The sequence below is a fragment of the Alexandromys fortis genome, unplaced genomic scaffold (assembly GCF_014885135.2).
Source record: "Alexandromys fortis isolate MF-2015 unplaced genomic scaffold, M_Fortis_MF-2015_v1.1 scaffold_139, whole genome shotgun sequence".
Taxonomy (NCBI): Eukaryota; Metazoa; Chordata; class Mammalia; order Rodentia; family Cricetidae; genus Alexandromys; species Alexandromys fortis.
The window spans coordinates 3,613,303-3,631,080 of NW_026068020.1; the positions used below are offsets into that span (position 1 = coordinate 3,613,303).

At 51.1% G+C, this 17,778-nt stretch overlaps 1 protein-coding gene across 3 annotated transcripts in view; it reads right to left on the reverse strand.

Annotated features, from left to right (window-relative positions):
* The window catches only part of Sh3bp4 (SH3 domain binding protein 4), an 81,893-nt gene that overhangs the window by 39,771 nt on the left and 24,344 nt on the right, over positions 1-17,778 (reverse strand). For all 3 annotated transcript variants that reach the window (XM_050163083.1, XM_050163084.1, XM_050163085.1), the window contains one exon: positions 8,657-8,735. The gene's annotated coding sequence lies outside the window, so the exon portion shown is untranslated. The remainder of the gene's footprint in view (positions 1-8,656; positions 8,736-17,778) is intronic.

The following is a 17,778-nucleotide window of genomic DNA, read 5'->3' on the forward strand; positions in this document are numbered from 1 at the left end:
CAAAGGATGGGTGACTGACCCACGTGGTTCACAGGACAGCTGGAGTTCACCAGCAGACCAAGCTGAGGGCTTGGGGATTCATGACAGGCTAGAGTCAGGGATGGGGGAGGTCGCAGGGGTTAATGGCTAAGGATCTCGGAGAGCTTGGATGTGAGAAATCAGCTTCAGAAATAAAAAGAAACAACTTATTCTACATCATTCACCACTGCCAAGAGGTAAAAATGACCCCAATGGTCACGGAAGAAGGAACAGACCAACTATTATTCAGCCATAGAAAGAAATGAAATGCCCATGCACACCATAATATAACTAAATCTCCAACAGGCAAGCGAAGGGGAAGAATGCACTCACCGGAAGTTGCAGGCGGATGCAGAATGTATTCTCAAATGTTCTTTGACTCAGACCGTCCTGGAACACCCAGTGTAAGCAAAAAGCACAGTGAACCCTCTTCACTCCATATACTTTTAACAGCTTTCAACAGAGTGCATCTGATAAACCAGTCGCGGAGCTGTGACATCCCAAGGCAATGAGATGGGGTCAGCAGAGCAAGCAGCTATCCTGAACAGAGTGGGAGTACCTGCGGCATCACCTCCGGGAGTGCCTGTAAATGTGCTGGCGGGAAACGGTGGTTACATTGTGACCACACTGGCCAGCACTTTTAGATGGTCAACATGGTGACTCTGAGGAGGTGCCATGCCGCCAGGACCGTGATGGGTTAGTGACTGTCTGTCCATGGATGTACACACATGAAGAATGGTCTGATAAGTTGCCTGGACCGAGAAACGTGGGCAGTGAGAGAACGACTGCTGTCAGGATCGAGGCAGAGCTGAGCAGAAAGAAAACTTGTGGCCGGATACAGAGGTGGCCCTACGAAGAGAAAATGCTGAATGCAGGAGGTGGAGGCAAGCGTCCCTAGGGTATCACCGACAAGCAGCAGCTGGTTAGAGGTACCAACAGAAAGTCATAGTGTCTGATGGCGTCCCTGGAGCAACACACTACGAACAGGGAAGAGATTCCTGCAGCTCTTGCGCATGCTTTCCAGGATCCTATAAAACCAATTCAAAGGCTGAGCAAACTCTGACCCCAGCTTAGAGAAGGACAGGTGTCTGGCCTAGCGCCCCCTTGATACAGACATTTAAGAGGGGCAGCCTCCGGCATCTTGTCACCCCACTGTGGGTGCAATGTCTTTTTACTCGAGGTTCGTCTCACCTGGGTGTGGGTCCACTCAGAGCTGAGCTCCTCACTCCTGTCTTAGAGGAGCAAACTAAGGCATGGCAGGTCATTGGAGCCACTCAGTGCCAGAGGCCAAGGTCTGAGTTCAGATCTAGCCTTCACCCCCAGAAGCATTTGGGAAGTGGGATAAAGGGGAGAAGTGAGGTCGGAGGGTAGAGGTCTTTCTCAGCAACCACACATCCAGCTGCTCAGTGGGGATGCTGCCCCGTCTGTCAAGTAGTCTTCTGACACCTACAGCCCAAGCCTGGAGACTCCCAGGTCCCCAAGGTCCCAGCCAGAGCACAGTTCTGCCAGTCAGCTGTCCTTGGCCCCCGGGAGCTTTCAGGACCACCACTGAAGACCGAGCAGGCCCACATGGCAGTCGTGGGCTGTCCAGAGGGAGGTGGGTGTCCAAAAAAAACCCTCGGGGTATTCAATTTGAAGTCCACTCGTATGCCACACTGGAAGAATTTCCAGGTGTTATCTGGAGTTAGGCCAAGCTCAACAATCCACCGAAACTTGGCACCCAGGTGGAGTCAAGGATTCCACGGTGATGTGGATGCAGGCCACTCTGCAAGAAGCCAAGCTCTCCTGAGACCAAGAGCTCAGAGCCACGCAGGAGAGAGGTGCTCAGCATGCCACAGGAGCACACCCTCTCTGCATTCTGCTACTGCCAGGCAATTTCTTCTTGAGCTGGGCCATTCCAGAACCTTCTTTGGCTTGGCAACATGTGAGCTCATGGATATTTGAGGGATCCTGGGTAATGGTGCTGAGTCCCGATGACTCAGTCTGGATGGATCTCTCCCAGCTGCCGACCTTCGGTTTAATTGCTGTTCAACCTGAAGGCACAAGTACCTCATACCTCATGAGGGCAGCATGAACGAACGCTTGGCCCAAGCCACCTGGCCTTGAGAGGATCAAGGGAGACAAGCCTACTGGACCAAAATCATCAACCAACAGCAGAGGAGTTTCTCAGCACTGAACAGCCTGGGCTGTCTCCGCACGTTTTCCTTGTCGAGTCGGAAGAGAACATCACTTCTAACCCACCTCCTTGGCAAGTCCCCTCAAATGACACTCCACCACCTCAGCGCCAAGAGTTCAGTCAGCTCAGAGGAACCTCTGCCTGTCACCTGTTCAGGACCTGCTTCTTGGGCTTGCATTCATCGCTGGAAAGTACCTCCACATTCGAGGACAAACAAGTTCCACAGGGATTCACAAGGCGGGTGGTTCCAAATGTGAGCAAATTAACATAAGGGCTTTAAAATGCCAAAGAAATAAAATCTATCAAGGATTCAAGCTTGATGATGATCTCTTTCAGTGGCTTCTGGGAGACATGAGATCATGTTCAGCTAAGTTCCAAAGCCTGCTTGGGAGGCTTTCTTCCAAGACCAGGCTATTAGCTAATTTTATAGCCAGTCCTTCAAGAATCTGGTAAAGGGGGCTAGCAATTAAGAGCACTGGCTACTCTTCCAAAAAACCCAGGCCACACATCAGCTCACAAGCATCTTTAACTCCAGACCAGGGAGATCTGCTTGACATCCTCTTTTGGCCACGGGAGCACTGCACTTACATGCTGTACAGACACAAAACGCAAAACAGCCACAGACACAAAAATAAATAAAATAAGCATTTAAACTTAAAAAAAAAAAGAATCTGGCAAAGGTGTGCAGAAAAATCACTGTATCTGTGAAAATTTGCAGGAACAGTAGGAGTTTCGGAGCCACTGTGAGCCACCCTAGGGTGAGTGTGGACAGAGTGTGAGCAATGTCAAGGGAAAGGGAACAGATGTGCTCACTGAGTGTGCAGTCCAGGGCTGCTGGCAACACCGGCAGGGCACTGGACAGGGGCAGGAGCGGTGACCCCTCAAAGAGACTTTTGGACAAGCTACCCGCTTCAGATCTCCGCTTCTTCACTGTCAGTGAGTGCAGTGCGGCTCTGTGGCTCCAGCCCCTGTCTCTGTCCAAGGTAAAATGACAGTCACAGCTGGGTGCCACACACCAAGACAGCAGACCACACTGCAGGAGTGACAAGTCCAAGTTTGTCCTTTACTGAGAAATCCCCAGTGGCCAGGGCCGCGTCCCACAAAGAATATCTGTGCAAGGGCTGGCAGCAACCCCTGGTCAGGCGTTCCTTGAGTGAGAAGCAGAGACCTGGTGACAGGATGCACAGGCGAGGGTGACTGTGATTCTGCAATTCCTGAAGGGCAACCTTGCTCAAGGTCCGGCTCCCAGGCCCTGCTGTGTTCAGACTCTGGATCTCTCCTACTGCCCAGTCCCTTTCCTCTCCATCGGGTCTGAGCACACATTCAATCGTCCCTGTTCTTTGAGAATCTTCCCGGACCCTGGCTTCATGTGTACTGTTGGGGAAACCAATCTATGCAAATGCTAAATTAATCTATGTAAATATACACTAATTTAATGCAAATGCCAGCATGGCTAGAACCAAAAAAATGCCCGTGCTTTGAGGACAGCTGTTTGTTTTGTTTCTGAGACAGAGTCTTACTACGTAACCCGACCTGCCTGAAATGGCAGAGATCCTCCTGACTCTGTCAAATGTTGAGCTTATAGGTATGTGCTGTCACACCCAGCTCTGAGAAGATCAGTTATAAATTCTTTACGCGAATAATTTTAAAAAGTCAAGAACGACACACAGGGCTGAGTACGCAGCTTAGCTGACGGCTGACGGAGTGTTTGCCTAGCATTCACAAAGCCATGGCTTCAATCACTGGTCCCCAGTTCTGCATAAACCAGTCATCGTGGTGTCCATGACTATATAAACACAGCACTCCGGAGGTGGAGGCAGGAGAATCGGGAGTCCAAAATCATCCTTGGCAACATAGCCGGTTCAAAGCTGGACTAGCTAAGTAAATAAAAACAGACTGTCTTTCTTACCAGAGCTCCTGCATCCATGAATTCAAACACCACAGTGAAAATATTTAGACAAAAAAAAAAAAGTGTCTGGGGCAGAGGTTAACTCAGAGACTCCGTGACTGGTCAATGTGCTGAGACTAACCGGCTGTGAGAATTCAGTCATTTACATCAGTCTTCCTCAAGGTCGAAGAGAGGGGGAGCAAGAATGTATGAGCAGGAGAATGGGGAGGGGTAGTGTAAAACGCTGGGGCATCACTTAGAGCACCCATGGATTCCCAGGAATTGCGGTCACCTCTACTGGCAGGTTGGACATGCCCCAGGGACTGGTCTCACACTTCTGCGCACATAGACAGCACCGACTAGACTCAGTAGGTTATAAAAAAAAAGAAGAGGACATGAAGTTGGATGTGGTAGTGGTGGTCCAAGGGGACCTGGAAGGAGTCGATATCATCAAAATTCTAGGGGAACCCAGCCCCCTCTTCTGGATTCCAAAGGCACCAGAACTCACATTTATATATACCCACACAGACGTAGAATTAAATCAATTGCCTGCAGCAAAAGTGGACAGAGTCTTTCCTGACCGTTACCTCCTCTAGAAGACACTGTGTAAACTAAACAGCGCTCACCCTGTATCAGGTACTAGGAACCACGCACGGCTGCAGGGGAGCATATGGGAAGATGTAGGCAGGATGCAGTCAATATGACACTGAGGTACAGGACAGGATAGCCTGAGGGAGTCCTAGGTCTCATTCCCCACCCCTGTGACTACCAAGGGAGCTGTACATACCGTCCAAGGGCTTTTTCTGAATGTCAGTCTGCTCGGGGACTCTAGGAAAGGGGCTGGAGAGTGAGTGAGCTTCTCTGATTGGACGGGAAGGGCCTTCCAAATCCAAGTGTATTTCATCAAGACATTCCAAAGCCCTCATTATAAACAACACTGGGACGTTCCTTCCTTTGCTCCCCCCCAAAGTCTTAAGTAAGATAAGAATGTCTCACTTGTCCCCAGGGCCACACCTGCTTGGAGGAAGGTGAAGAGGCCATCAGGACCACTTAGAAGCCGTGAGCAGACTTAGGCTCCTTTCCCGCTCCTGGTTCCCCAGGACCCCCTTCACAGCTGCTGACCTTGGCCACCTTCAGCTGAAGTCCCTTCTCGAATGAAGACACACAGACTTCATGGCTATTTCAAGGCAGGGGTTTTGGAAGACACCAAGAACGGCCTCCCGGAGACACTGTGGGCCATGAGCCTCTTAAATCACCTGCCAGAAACTACGAGATCACACCTGACCCCAGACAGACCCACGGGCATCCAGAGAGAGACTCCGCACTTGACTGTCACCTGGCCAGATGGGGTTCAGGGTGTGTCAGGCTGGGGGCATAAGTTACTATGACTAAGCCTGAAAGCCAGTGTCTCCTGCCCTGTGTGTGACTTGATCCTAATTCACACAGCTCAATAGTGAGCCCATGACCTCCTCCCATAAAGCCACACCCCTAACGGTTCTGTCGCAGTCCAGTGGCAAACACAGGCTGACGGCCAAGCCTTCCTTCAACATATGGGTCTCTGAGGGGCATTTGAGACCCATATGTGTTAGTGACTCTCTACAATGTCCCGACAGGAGATAGCTGCACGGAGTGGCTTCACTTGAACCCCTAAAGAAAAAGTCCCATCACCATGGATCAAAGGAACCCTCATTAGATTTCATTAAATTTCTTAATTGTATATCTGACTTTTAAAGACGCTTGCCGTGCTAACATGAAGCTCGCCCGTTAATGTCTACTTTGCAGTTCTCCCTACAGGTCCGCAAAGGGACCAGGGATACGGCACATGCCCAATGGCTTATGCGGCCTCCCAGGTACCATCAAAGAAGTGAGTGGGCAGGAGGTGGCTATGAGGGCACACAAACCCAGAGAATCCTAGGCCTGGGCTTTGCTATTCCATTATAAGCCTCTGGGCTAAACCTGAATGAGGCCCTCTCAGCGGCGTCTTGGCTCATTGGTAAAAAGGGAAGTGCGTAGTGTTCCTGGGGCCTCAGAGAACAACTAGTGGTCATGGAAGCTGCAGGGCTCTGAAGTCCACACTCTGGAGCCTGGGGGTGGCAGGGCAGCAAAGGGCTCAGGTTCTCCATGACTTCGGGCTCCCTGTTTACCTGCGGGGCTGCACTCTTAACTGTCTTAGGTGAGAGACTAGGAGTAGACTCGCTGGTAGACAGACAGGGAGGTGAAAAAGATGGGCGGAATCTCTGCTTCTTCCCTACCCCTCCAAACTTGCGACAAAAGTCTGGCCTTGCCGGCAGTGGTCTCCCACCCAGCGGGCCCTGCTGACGGCATGGTTCCACACGTTCAGTGCTGGATCAGGACGTGTTACACAGCAGCTGTGGGCCTATCGACCAAGCTATCTTTCTCCAAACTGACTAACCTGAAAACCTGACATTGGGGGCGGGGGCGGGGGGGGAGAACTTCAGAGACCTAAACAAAACAAAATACATCCCTAAGAGACTGAATTTGCCTCTGCTTTCCAGAGGGCTCTTTTCTCCATGGGTCTGTGAGTGTTCAAGCCCCAACAAAAGCCTTTCTTCAACTGGTGATTCTGTCTACTCCTGGTGTTGGTGTATGAGATTTCTCACATGCAACTTGTGAGATGTAAAATGCAGATTTTCCCTGCATTTTAGTTCTTTAACTGGAGGAAAACCTATCAGCAAGACCCCTGGACTGAATCACAGGTCCGTGGGTCAGTCACACTGTTCTCAAGGATGACCAGACCACTGTACACCCTGACATGGTCCATCCCTTTGAAAGGAACATGCATGGGCATAGGGAAAAAGATTTCCAGGCTAAGCTTATATTGCAGGTGCTCCAAGCAAACCACAGAAATAGCCAGTACCGAAACTCTGGCCATAGAAATCCTGGGGAGCTCTCCATCCCTGCGACCTTCAGGCCGATCATGCTGTGAGTTTAAAGACCAAGAACATGGGACATTTGTTTCTCTGGAACAAAAACCACAGGCACTGACCCCAAGGTATCACAGCTCAGAGTGCTGGGCTCTTTGAGAGCTGTGAGGACCACGTCCAGTCCCTGAACTTCACCCAAAGATGCATGACCTCAGGGTGAGCAAACAGAGCCTGCCTCACCTCCTTGAGTTCCCAGGTGGGAGACACCAAGTCCCGCTGGCTCATTTGAGATGGCAAAGCCACCCTAGGGCACGTCTCCTCCAACTTCCTCTTCCCTGACATGTTGCTGGCCCAGTGAATCCCGCAGAGTGCCAGCAAAAGCAAACCGCACAAATGCCACCCGGGCAAGTACTGGGTGTCATGGTGCCAGCCTCTAACACAGGGGCCACAGAGCAGTCTCTTTAGTTTCCTCCAACAGAGATCAGGATGGGGCCCAGCTCAGCCAGGCTCTACCCTATAGCCAAGAGCAGAAAGTCTGAGGTGGAGGAGGGAAAAGCAGCCCCCTCCCCCATTTCCTCTGGGATTCCCTGAGTCCATCCAAAGAGAATCACGGGGCAGCCACCGACAGTAATTTCAAGCTCTGGCCCCCCTCTGGCCAATGCCAGGCCAAAAGAACGCGAGGAATGTGAACGGCTCTCAGCTTGTTTCCACAAACCAAACAGATGGACGCCTACAGGGCAAGGAGCTGCACTTATAAGGAAAGGCCTTGCTGCAGGCCACTTCCTGGGCATTCAAGCCTACCTCAGGAGCTTGAACGCTGACCCCGGGACTGACAGCGCCCACATTCTTCGCGGTAGTCTTCAGGACACCCAGGCATTCCCCCTAACCTAGTGCACGTGTAGACTCGAACACAGATAAAACAAAGAAGAAGGGGGAGAGACACAGAAACAAACATGCAGCTTACTTGGCTTCACAGAAGGCTCTGTGTGTTTAAAGAAAACCCCTAACTAGCCCCTGTAGCCAGTGGTTGGCTTTATTTAAACCCGTACATCCTTCAGAATGGAAGATGACACGGCCCAGCAGCTGTCTCTCAAACTCCCTTTTCAGCCTTCTGAGCTTTCCACTGGGCAAGGAAAGACACGAGGCACCTCCATAGAATGTGGAAATTCCTCCCCCAGTGACTACTAGGGACAGTGGTCCTGCTGACAGCCAGAAGGGAAAGGGGGGTAATCTATAACCCCAGGGCCAGTGGAACCAACCACTCCACACTGGACTTGGGAAACTCATGTTAGAATAACAGTCCCTTTGTGCAAAGGCAGGACGGGTAACTGGCCCTGCCCTATGCTGCCACCAGAGAAAAAGCTGCTCCACAGGTCTGTCCACAGGACATGAATGGGAATTCACAGAAAGTAAGAGGGAACGTGGCCATCCTGGAAATAACACAGATGCCAGCTTCAGACAACTGTGCTTCCCCAGCTGGGCACACTGTGAGCCGGAGGACATCAAGAGAGGGCTAGAAGGGAGATTCTGACAGCAACTTCCGGAAGTTAGTGCTCCCTACTCTGGCTAGGCTTTGTGTGCTGGGAGCCTTCCCTCCTCTCCATGGGTGACAAACACTCACTGGTCCATGCACCTAAGGCACCAAATGCTGCTGCTGTTGGGCAGTGACTTCATCAAGGGCCTGCTTACCTGCTGGGGGATGCTGGCCTCCTGGTGTCAGAGGAAGAACTCCAAGATGCAGCCTTGCATCCAGGCGCAGAGGGATGCCCTAGGAGACAGAAAGGGCAGTGTGAGAAGAGTCTGAGAGTGGGCTCTGTTGGTAGGGTCCCTGCGGGGGTGAGGTGAGATGACGCTCAGACATCAGATCCATCACTGTGGGCCACCCAGAGCTGCCCCGCTACGAGGATCACAGCAGCCCCACTGGGCTAGCCTGCCCTTGCTTCTGCTCTTGCCACTGGCTATTATCTGAGCGGCAACTGAACCCAGGCAGACTCCAACCCAAGGGAGCAGTGTGGTACCCTTCTGATATACTGGGGAGGAGGGGATATCTTGGTGATACAGTGAGACAGCCAAAGATTGACCGCCAGTGTAGACGGAGCCTGCACGCACTTCCATACCCCAGCAGCTCAGACCCAAATGATCACACAAAAACAATGTTAATTACAATACTGTTCGCTGATGGCTCAGCGTATTTGTAGCTAGCTCTTATGTCTTCAATTAACCCATTTCTATTAATCTATGTATCACCACGAAGCTGTGCCCTACCAGTAATGTTCCAGTGTCTTTCTCTTTTGGCAGCTACATGGTGTCTCTTTGACTCCGCCTACTCTCTCTATAGATCTCTGTTCATATTTCCTGCCTGGCTTTATTCTGCCCTGCCATAGGCCAAAGAAGATTATTTATTAACCAATGGTAATAAAACATATTCACAGCATATAGAGGGGAAATCCCATATCACACCAGCAAGGGTAGACTCGACCTTCATGCACCATGTGGTGAGGCTAACAGTTTGAGTTCCTGGCACCATCCACCCCAAGCTCTTTGGAGAACCGGGGTGGCTGTGCAGCTGTGGGCATTTATAGGAATGTAGTCCTGGGCAGGGTAGAGAGAGTCCCTTCTGGACACCTTCCCACTTCAAAAGTCACTCCACCCGCAAGAGTCCTCATGCACACAGACCCGTATCCATGCCCCAAATCATTACAGACCAGCATCTGTGTACCTGGCCCACAGCCATGTAACACACAACCCCTCCCTCTGTAGCCAGGGCACATGCTGAGATTTCAGAGCACAGACCTCACCCACTAGGGCTTCAATGGAAACACAAACCTCAGATGTGCCAAAAGGTGGGAGGCAGAGGACCCCCCAAAAATACCACACGAGAAAAGAGCTGGGCCTTGCAAACACACCAGCAGCGTCTGACATCAGGGGCCCCAGAAAAACACCACTCAACCTGACACATAACCACCAAAAAGGCGTGGACGATGTAAGAAGTGTTCATAAAAAAGAGACACCTCAATCCCAAAGGAGACTGATGGGAGAGACCATTCAGGACACCAGGCAGGCACCACAGTCCAGCCGTCAGGCTTGCTAGAGAATGGCCAGCCAAGGCGTTCTTGTTCGGTCAAACAAGTCCTCAGTACTGGGAATCCCCATCAGAGAGTTTATGAGACCCTACAATCAAGAAGGGAAAGACCCTCAGCACAGCAAAACCAGGCCAACCCAGAGGTACCCCACTAACCACCTGCCAATGCAGGGCTGAGGAACGGGAGGGAGGGGTGCCTGGGGGCTGCTACGCTCATCCGACAAAACCAGATGGCCCCTACCCACCTCTCTTCTTCCTGCTCTACCTCTCTGGAAACCCAAGGTCTCTGCGCAATGAAAGGAAGAATACGATGAGGGAGCCAGGGCCCATCACAGTCATGACTCCTAGGATAACCATACGACCTAACATAAGTGGATGGAGTCGTCATAAAATCCAGATGTTTCAAGAAACATCACTGTCACCACTGGGAAGAATTTGGGGAACTCCCTATAAACCCAATGCAGAGAGGACAGCATTGCGTTGTTTCCAGGAGTCTCAAAGCACCAGTATCTTCTCATGCTGTCCAACGAGAGAGTGTCCAGACCACCCTGGTCACCTCTCATGGTCCTGGAGGACATGAAATTTCAGAATTTGACCCGATCTGAGTGCTAGAAGGCCGGATGAAGCTCACGGCCACCATCCCACTAAATTCAAGCAGCAAACTACACAGAGACAGAGACTGTCCACACCCCATTCCAGGATGGTTAGCAAGTCCCTCTGTTTCCACGTTCCTGGGTAACCTCTCCACCAAATTCCCAGCCTCGGTATCTCAGAATGTGACTGCATCTGGAGAGAGAATGTCTAAGGAGGTAAAATGAGATTAAGGCCCTAATCTGTAAAACCAGGTGATTTGCTGCAAATGGTTACAAAAATGGATGTGATTCTGGTGATGGCCAAAGGCCTCCAGGTGCCACAAGAGCTGAGGCTGGGCCGGGGGGGGGGGTAGCCCCTTACAGCAACCTTTGAGGGAGCCTCCTCTACCTCCACTCCGTACCCATGCTGGACTCCGGGCACCAGAACTGCAAGAAACGTTAATTGTGGTTCTGTGTCAAAACTGTACATCAAATAATTCACCCCACCTCACAGGCTCATCTGTAAAACGAGGGGAGAGGGTCACAGGACCCTACTATTCTGGAAGCTGCTGAGGGAGACAGACCTGAGACGGCTAAGGTCCTCCCCCACCTCATCTGTTACAGGTCTTCAGGAAAGGCTGGAAAAGCATGGCTCCCTATTCCAGTCAATATACCTCAAGGACTGTGTTCTGTCAACTCCAGCAGACATTTATGGTCCAAGTAAGTCTCGCCCCTGTATCCCCCGCCCTCCCGTGGGCAAGTGCTGAGGTTCCAGAATGAATACACGAGACAGAAACAGCTGAGTCTTTGCCCCACACCGAGAGCAAGCATAGCCTGTGAGCTGAACCAAATGTGGCCATCTCTCTCTGTAGGGCCCACTGTGCGTCCAGGTTTTGACTTCCTTCTTCACCTCACGGGCCAGATCCCTCAGAGCCCTCACAGTCCGGCCCACTCCATACTTCTGAACGCTACCAGATGCTTACGTATTTTTAAATAGTTGGGGGATGAGTGGAATGAATCAAAAGACGAGTGTTTTGCGAGGTGGGCATTACATGAAGCTCACACCCAGCGCCCTTACCCTGACATCTTACTGAATAAGAAGTTAACGTGTCAGCTAATGTCCCCTGTAGGGCTTCTGTGCTAAACCGTGAGGCAGCTTCAGAGACCTTCTGGCCCACAAAGCTGAAAGACCTGTTTCCTGGCTTTCCAGAGATGTTTACAGGCCCCCGTTCCATGCCAGGCTACTTACGCAACGGGCACGGGGCCAGGCGGCCGCGGGCTCAAGCCAGAGGCAAGTGGGCCCCCACCCACAGGTGCGGGCCGGAGGCCAGGGGTGGTGCCAAGGGCAGCCAGCACAATGAGGACAGAAAAAAGCGCAAAGGCGAGGACGTGGCCACACCGGGAAACGAGAGCCTACCCAACCCAACTTCAAAGTTATCCTGAGCTGCTTCCAACCTGGAAAGGGGAAAGGCACTCCAGGGTTCCTTCGCAAAGGAGAGCGGCAGTCCTGACCCCTTCAGTGGCACGGTGCCTCCCAAAGCCTTCCAAGGGCAGGTCAGCTCCACCAGCCCCCATGAAGGCCAGGAGTGACCTGTGATTCCAGGGCCCAGCTGAGCACTTAGCCCCTAGCCCAGTCTCGGGACGGCCGGCGCTAGGAGCGGGTGAACCACTTGCACTTGGTTTTCGTCATTTCTTGGAAAACTGTTCGTGCAGGTTTTGACTTCCTTCTTCACCTCACTGGCCAGTTCCCTCAGAGCCCTCACAGTCTGGCCCACTTCATACTTCTGGACGCTACCAGCGGAAGAGTTCTCATTTATTTTCGGTTTCCTGAGGAAGGGTCTCATGTAGCCCAGGGTGGTCTCGTACCCCAATCTGCCTGCCTTCCCCTGGGGCTGAAGTCTCTAACCTGCTGTATCTGTTACCACCATCTAAAAGCTACTGAGGGAGCCGCTTCCTCGGGCAGGGTGCAGCCTGTGCTCTGATTAAGACCTGGAAACCTTCCTGGGGAACCAACGAAGAAAGAACACCCATGGGGATCTTGGGAATGAGTAGTTCCCCTGCAGGACTTGATGTGTGTACGGAAAGGGAACAGAGGAATTGGTGCCTGTCAGTCACACATGTACATGCGCTTTCGGGTAAGCCTGGTGGGTTTGGCATCAGCTCATTTCCCTGCCTGCTAAAACAAGGCTCTCTCTCCACAGCATGTGGAAAACTCCAATGTGAGTTTGTTTCCTTCCGTCTTTTCAACAAGCACACACACAACCACTTGGAAGAATGGACCTTGTTCTTTTATTTCTTTGAAACAGAAGAAACCCAACACTTAGCACCAAGTACACAGCAGAAACTTCCCCCAAGGGCTTACAACTTCATTTCTTACATCTGTACAAGGCTGGGGTTCTCGAACATTGGCATATAGCAAAGAACTGGGTACCACAGACCAATACCCACCCCCATCCTGTCCAGGTTCCCGATTCTGAAGTCAACGGGCAGGCCTGAGAATGAACATGGCACACAGGGCCGGCCGACACTTTGGAAGTCACTGGGATAGTGAACCCGGAATGTGTTTTTCCATCTGTCATCTCAGCGACTGTCCTCTGCAAGCCAGAGGCGGCTTGACAGGTGTCCCCAGTGTCCCAAGCACAGAGTGGAAAAGGAACAGAGGCAGGCCAGGGAGAGGCAGACCAGGGAGGGCATCAATGATCTCATCTTCTTGTGGAGGACGCGGAAGAACAGAGCTGGGATTGTGACCCGATGCAGTATAAAGTGAGCATCTGCAACCTCGATAATTAGGGGAGCGAAATGTAAAGACAACAGTCCTAGACAAAGCAGACTGCCGAGACCGGATGTCTGCAAGCAAGGACATAATGCCATCCCAGGTTGTACTTCCTTCCTTCTGTCAGCCCTCACAGGTGACACAACCTCTCAAGCCTCAAAGTTGGATAAAGTTAAATATCCTGCCTACAGCACATGAAGGCAGCTGTGGCTGGGTCTGGAGAGAGTTCCTGTCTCAACGAAACACAGAGGGGGCTGCAGAGACCAAGGAAAGGTGACCGTGCTGGAGACCTGGGTTTTCCATGAGCAGGGATTCAAATCCCAGCACTATCATAGAATAAAGTGCAGTTCCTCCTCCCGCCCCTCCCGGATGCTGCACAGGATAATCAGATAACAACATCACTTGTGGTCCCTGCAGCTGCCAGTTTTCACAGAGCTCTGGCCCCACCCTCTACAACTCCTACCAGACAGCTCCCCCGCCAGCAGTACAGCAGGCGCAGCTGGGAGAGCAGTCCCCTGCTGACCAAGGACCACCAGAACGGGGCTGCCAGCTGACCTCTCGAGTACCGCTCCCTAAAGGTCAAATCTACTCCTTGGTAACCTCTCACCTTGGCAACAGTGTATGAGGCAATGGAGAGAGAAATGCAGCCACAGGCCTGAGCCTTTCAATGAGACCCAAATTCTTTCCATGCTTGACTCATTGTGGACCAAGAGTCCTCTTCTCTCTTTAGATTCGAGGGGGGAGGGGCAGAGGGCTGGGGTGACAGTCATAGTTGAGAAATCCCAGTCAAGAGCTGAACAACTTGGAAAGGGGGTGGGGTGGGGGGATAGCATATTTTATAAGGACTTGTGGATCACTTATCTGATAGGCTATCTCAAACCATTCCTTTCAAATACACCACACCCCCCGCAACAGATACACGGAAACAGAAAGGAAAACCAGTGGGGGGGGTTGCTTGGAGCCCCAAACCTGCATCAAATTACAGCACTGGTCTGTGCTTTGAATATCTCGCCCAAATGACTCCTCGAGTCTAAATTCCTCGGAGATGACCATAGTCTTATCCAGAAGATGAAGCAACGCCCCCATTGCAAGAAATACCTTCCTTTCATTTAGTGTGGGGGAAGGGGGCGCGTAGAGGACAGAGGTCAGCCTCAGGTGTCATCCTTAGGATCTGCCCTTGGTTTTTGAGACAGGGTTTCTCACTGAGACCACCAACGAGGCCAGGGCTATTGGCCAGTGAGCCCTAGACACCTGCGCATCTCCAACTCTCCCATGCTGGGATTACAATCGCACACCACACCCACCTTTTAAACATGGGTGCTGTGAACGTGGGTGCTCGGGTTCTTAGGCTTCTAGCATAAGCATTGTACAAACTCAACTATCTCTCCAGTCTGTAGGAAATACCTTGTTTTCATTTGCATTTATTCTTTTTAAGACCTGGTATCTGGCCTTTGGAGTGTTGGGATTAGAGGTGTGTGCCACCACACCAGGCAATGTCCTATTTTTAAGCACACACTTTTTTTTTTAAATTAAAAATAATGCAAACTTGACAAACAGGCAATCTGCTTGTCACTCTGTCCGACTGTAAGACATTTTGGAAGATCTTTCGATCTGCGGTACAGGGCTGAGCCATTACCTAGCCTGCCGGCTAGCTCCCACAGCCTTCTGACTTTGGCCACACTGAAGCAGGCACAGAAAGGCTTGTAATCCAGCACACACCTGTCCAGAGAGGTGGTGCAGACACGAAGGTGGGCTCTGCCTTAGTCTCTATCCTGTTTTGTGTGTCTGTTTATTCCCGCCTTCCTTCCTCACAAGCCCCATTAACTAGGCTTGAAGGGTTAGCGCGATATAAACCCAGTTCCTGCCCTACATGGCTCGGGCTCATTTGGCTCCTAGGGATGGGAAGTTACAAGATGTCATCAGCTGGCTGTGGCACCTAGTGCTGTCTTCATCAGCTCGCCTTCCTCCTTGCCTCTGTGAAGCAGCAATTTGGCCAGATTATCAAGCGAGCTAGAAATCAGAGAGAGATGAGGTTGAACACGGTAGATGGAAGTTGCCTGCGTGCTTTAACACAAGACAGAATGGCACCCCGAGTCTGGCATCACAAGGACTGTGTGACCCGCAGGGAGAGCAGGCTCCTCTAGCCTCTGGACACTTTAACTCTCCCCCACATTCTCCTCAACACTGTCACAGCGATAGTTTCGAGTCACCTGTCTCCAAGTCAATTGGATGGAGCAGAAATATTTCCTATTCTTGGTTATCGACTTGAATAAACTAAATCCCAAGCACCCGGGCATGCCAGTGAGGGAACCTTCTAGACTGAACTGTTTGAAGTGGGAAGACACACCCTAAAGCTGGTTCCTTCGAGGTGGGAAGATCCCCCTTTAAATCTGTACCACACCTTCCACTGGCGGCCTAGAGAAAGAACATGGAAGAAGGAGGCTCTCTCTCTCTGCCTCCTCGCCCTCACTCCCGACAGCAAGGCCATTCCTTCACTGGCATTAGAGCCTACTTCTTTGGGACTCCAGAGTATACTGAAGACCAGCTGAGACAGCCAGCCTCACAGAATGAAAAAATAAGGATTCTTGGGCTTTCCATAGGGAGACAGCCATTGTTGGAAGAGCCAGACTATAACCTATAATGCACTCTAATAAATCTCATATACATGAATATATATGCATATATATTCATACTGTCAGTTTTGTTTCTCTAGAGAACCCCGACTAATACACTTCCATTTCTTGTAACCCTCAGGGGTCAGGAACAAAGCCTTACAGAAATTCATACTACAGGAGACATCACACCATAATGGGTATCACATAGCAGACAGACCGCTGTCAGGGGGCTGCCAGGATAATTCCAAACACTGGGTGCCCTTTATAGAGGTGCTCCCCATTGCCGCACACCAGGTTTGGCTAGGCAGCCCTAGGATCCAGGCTTCCTGCCCCCAGGGACAATTCCAAGGCATATTCTCACAGGTCCTCAAGAAGGCTCCAACATCCGTGCAGCCCTCAGTAGTCCATAACGCCATTCCTTCAACGGTTCGCACATTGGTATTTTTATCTCTCCTCACCTTATCCTCCTGCTACCCCAAATCCCGCTCCTGAGAGCAGTCACAATCTAAAATAAAGGCTCTGTCTTTGGGGGAGGAGGTCACAGTCTAGAACAGATGGGAAATGTACAACTGGCTCCAGGTCACTGGGTTGGCTTTTTGCCAAGACACAAACACGAGACTCTCCTGGTTGGCTCTGGTCAAAGCTGGAGGGTGACTTAGTATAGTTGGTATAGAAAATCCCAATTCAAAAAGCCAAGCAAATATTTTGTTCCATTATTATGATGCATTAGCACACAACTAAATCTGAAGGGGAAAGCGAGGGGCCTTTGTGCTCGAATAGTTGGTTTTTACATAAAATCACAATGGATCATCTCACTCATATTGAGTGAGGTAACCCAAATCCAGAAAGACAAATATCATACGTACTCACTCATAAGTGGCTTTTAGACATAAAGCAAAGAAAAACCAGCTTACAAGTCACAATCTCAGAGAACCTAGACAAAAAAGAGGACACTAAGCGAGATATACATGGATCTGAACTACATGGGAAGTGGAAAAGACAAGATCTCCTGAGTAAATTGGGAGTGTGGGGACCATGGGAGAGGGTAGAAGGGGAGGGGAAAGAAAGGGGAGCAGAGAAAGATATATAGTTTAATTAAAAAAAATTACAATGGATGGTTTTCAGGCTGAGGATCACCGGAAGTCATGGGATTGGGACTCAGAGGTGACTTCCTTGGATTCCCGGATGCCCTCTCTTCTGTTACTGCTGTAACATGGTTCTACAGATCACAGCATTAAGACATTGTATTAGGTGCCCTTCTAGGGGCTAGAAACCAGTCCTAAGGGTTAAAGCCTAGGAGATGGGGTCAGCAGTCTGGAACTAGAAACTCTCTTCTGTTTCTAGCATTTCCCGGTGTCGCTGCTTCCGATTCCAAAGCATACTAGCTTAGTCTGTGTCTGTCATCAGCACATGGTGGCACCCTGTACACTACCTCTTACAAAGACAGCGTGCTTGCATGTAAGACAGAGGTAGAAACCCCGCAGGCTATGTTTGGGCACAGTTGAGTACTGAAACCTTAGTCTCCCAGACTAACACTGAAAGAGAAACACTGACAGCTTCAAGAGAGCGGGTCTAGCAGAAGTAATCAAAGAGTGGGGGCACCCTCTCTCGGAGTGAATCACACGAAGACGAGCCTGGTCCCATCCTGGACTCCCTCGTTCCCCGTCTCTCCTGTCTCCTGATGAGCTCACCGCTCCACAAGGTCCTGCTGCAGTGCCATGCCCCAAACCGTGTGCTGGAGATGTTGGGGGGGGGAGGGGGAGGGGGGA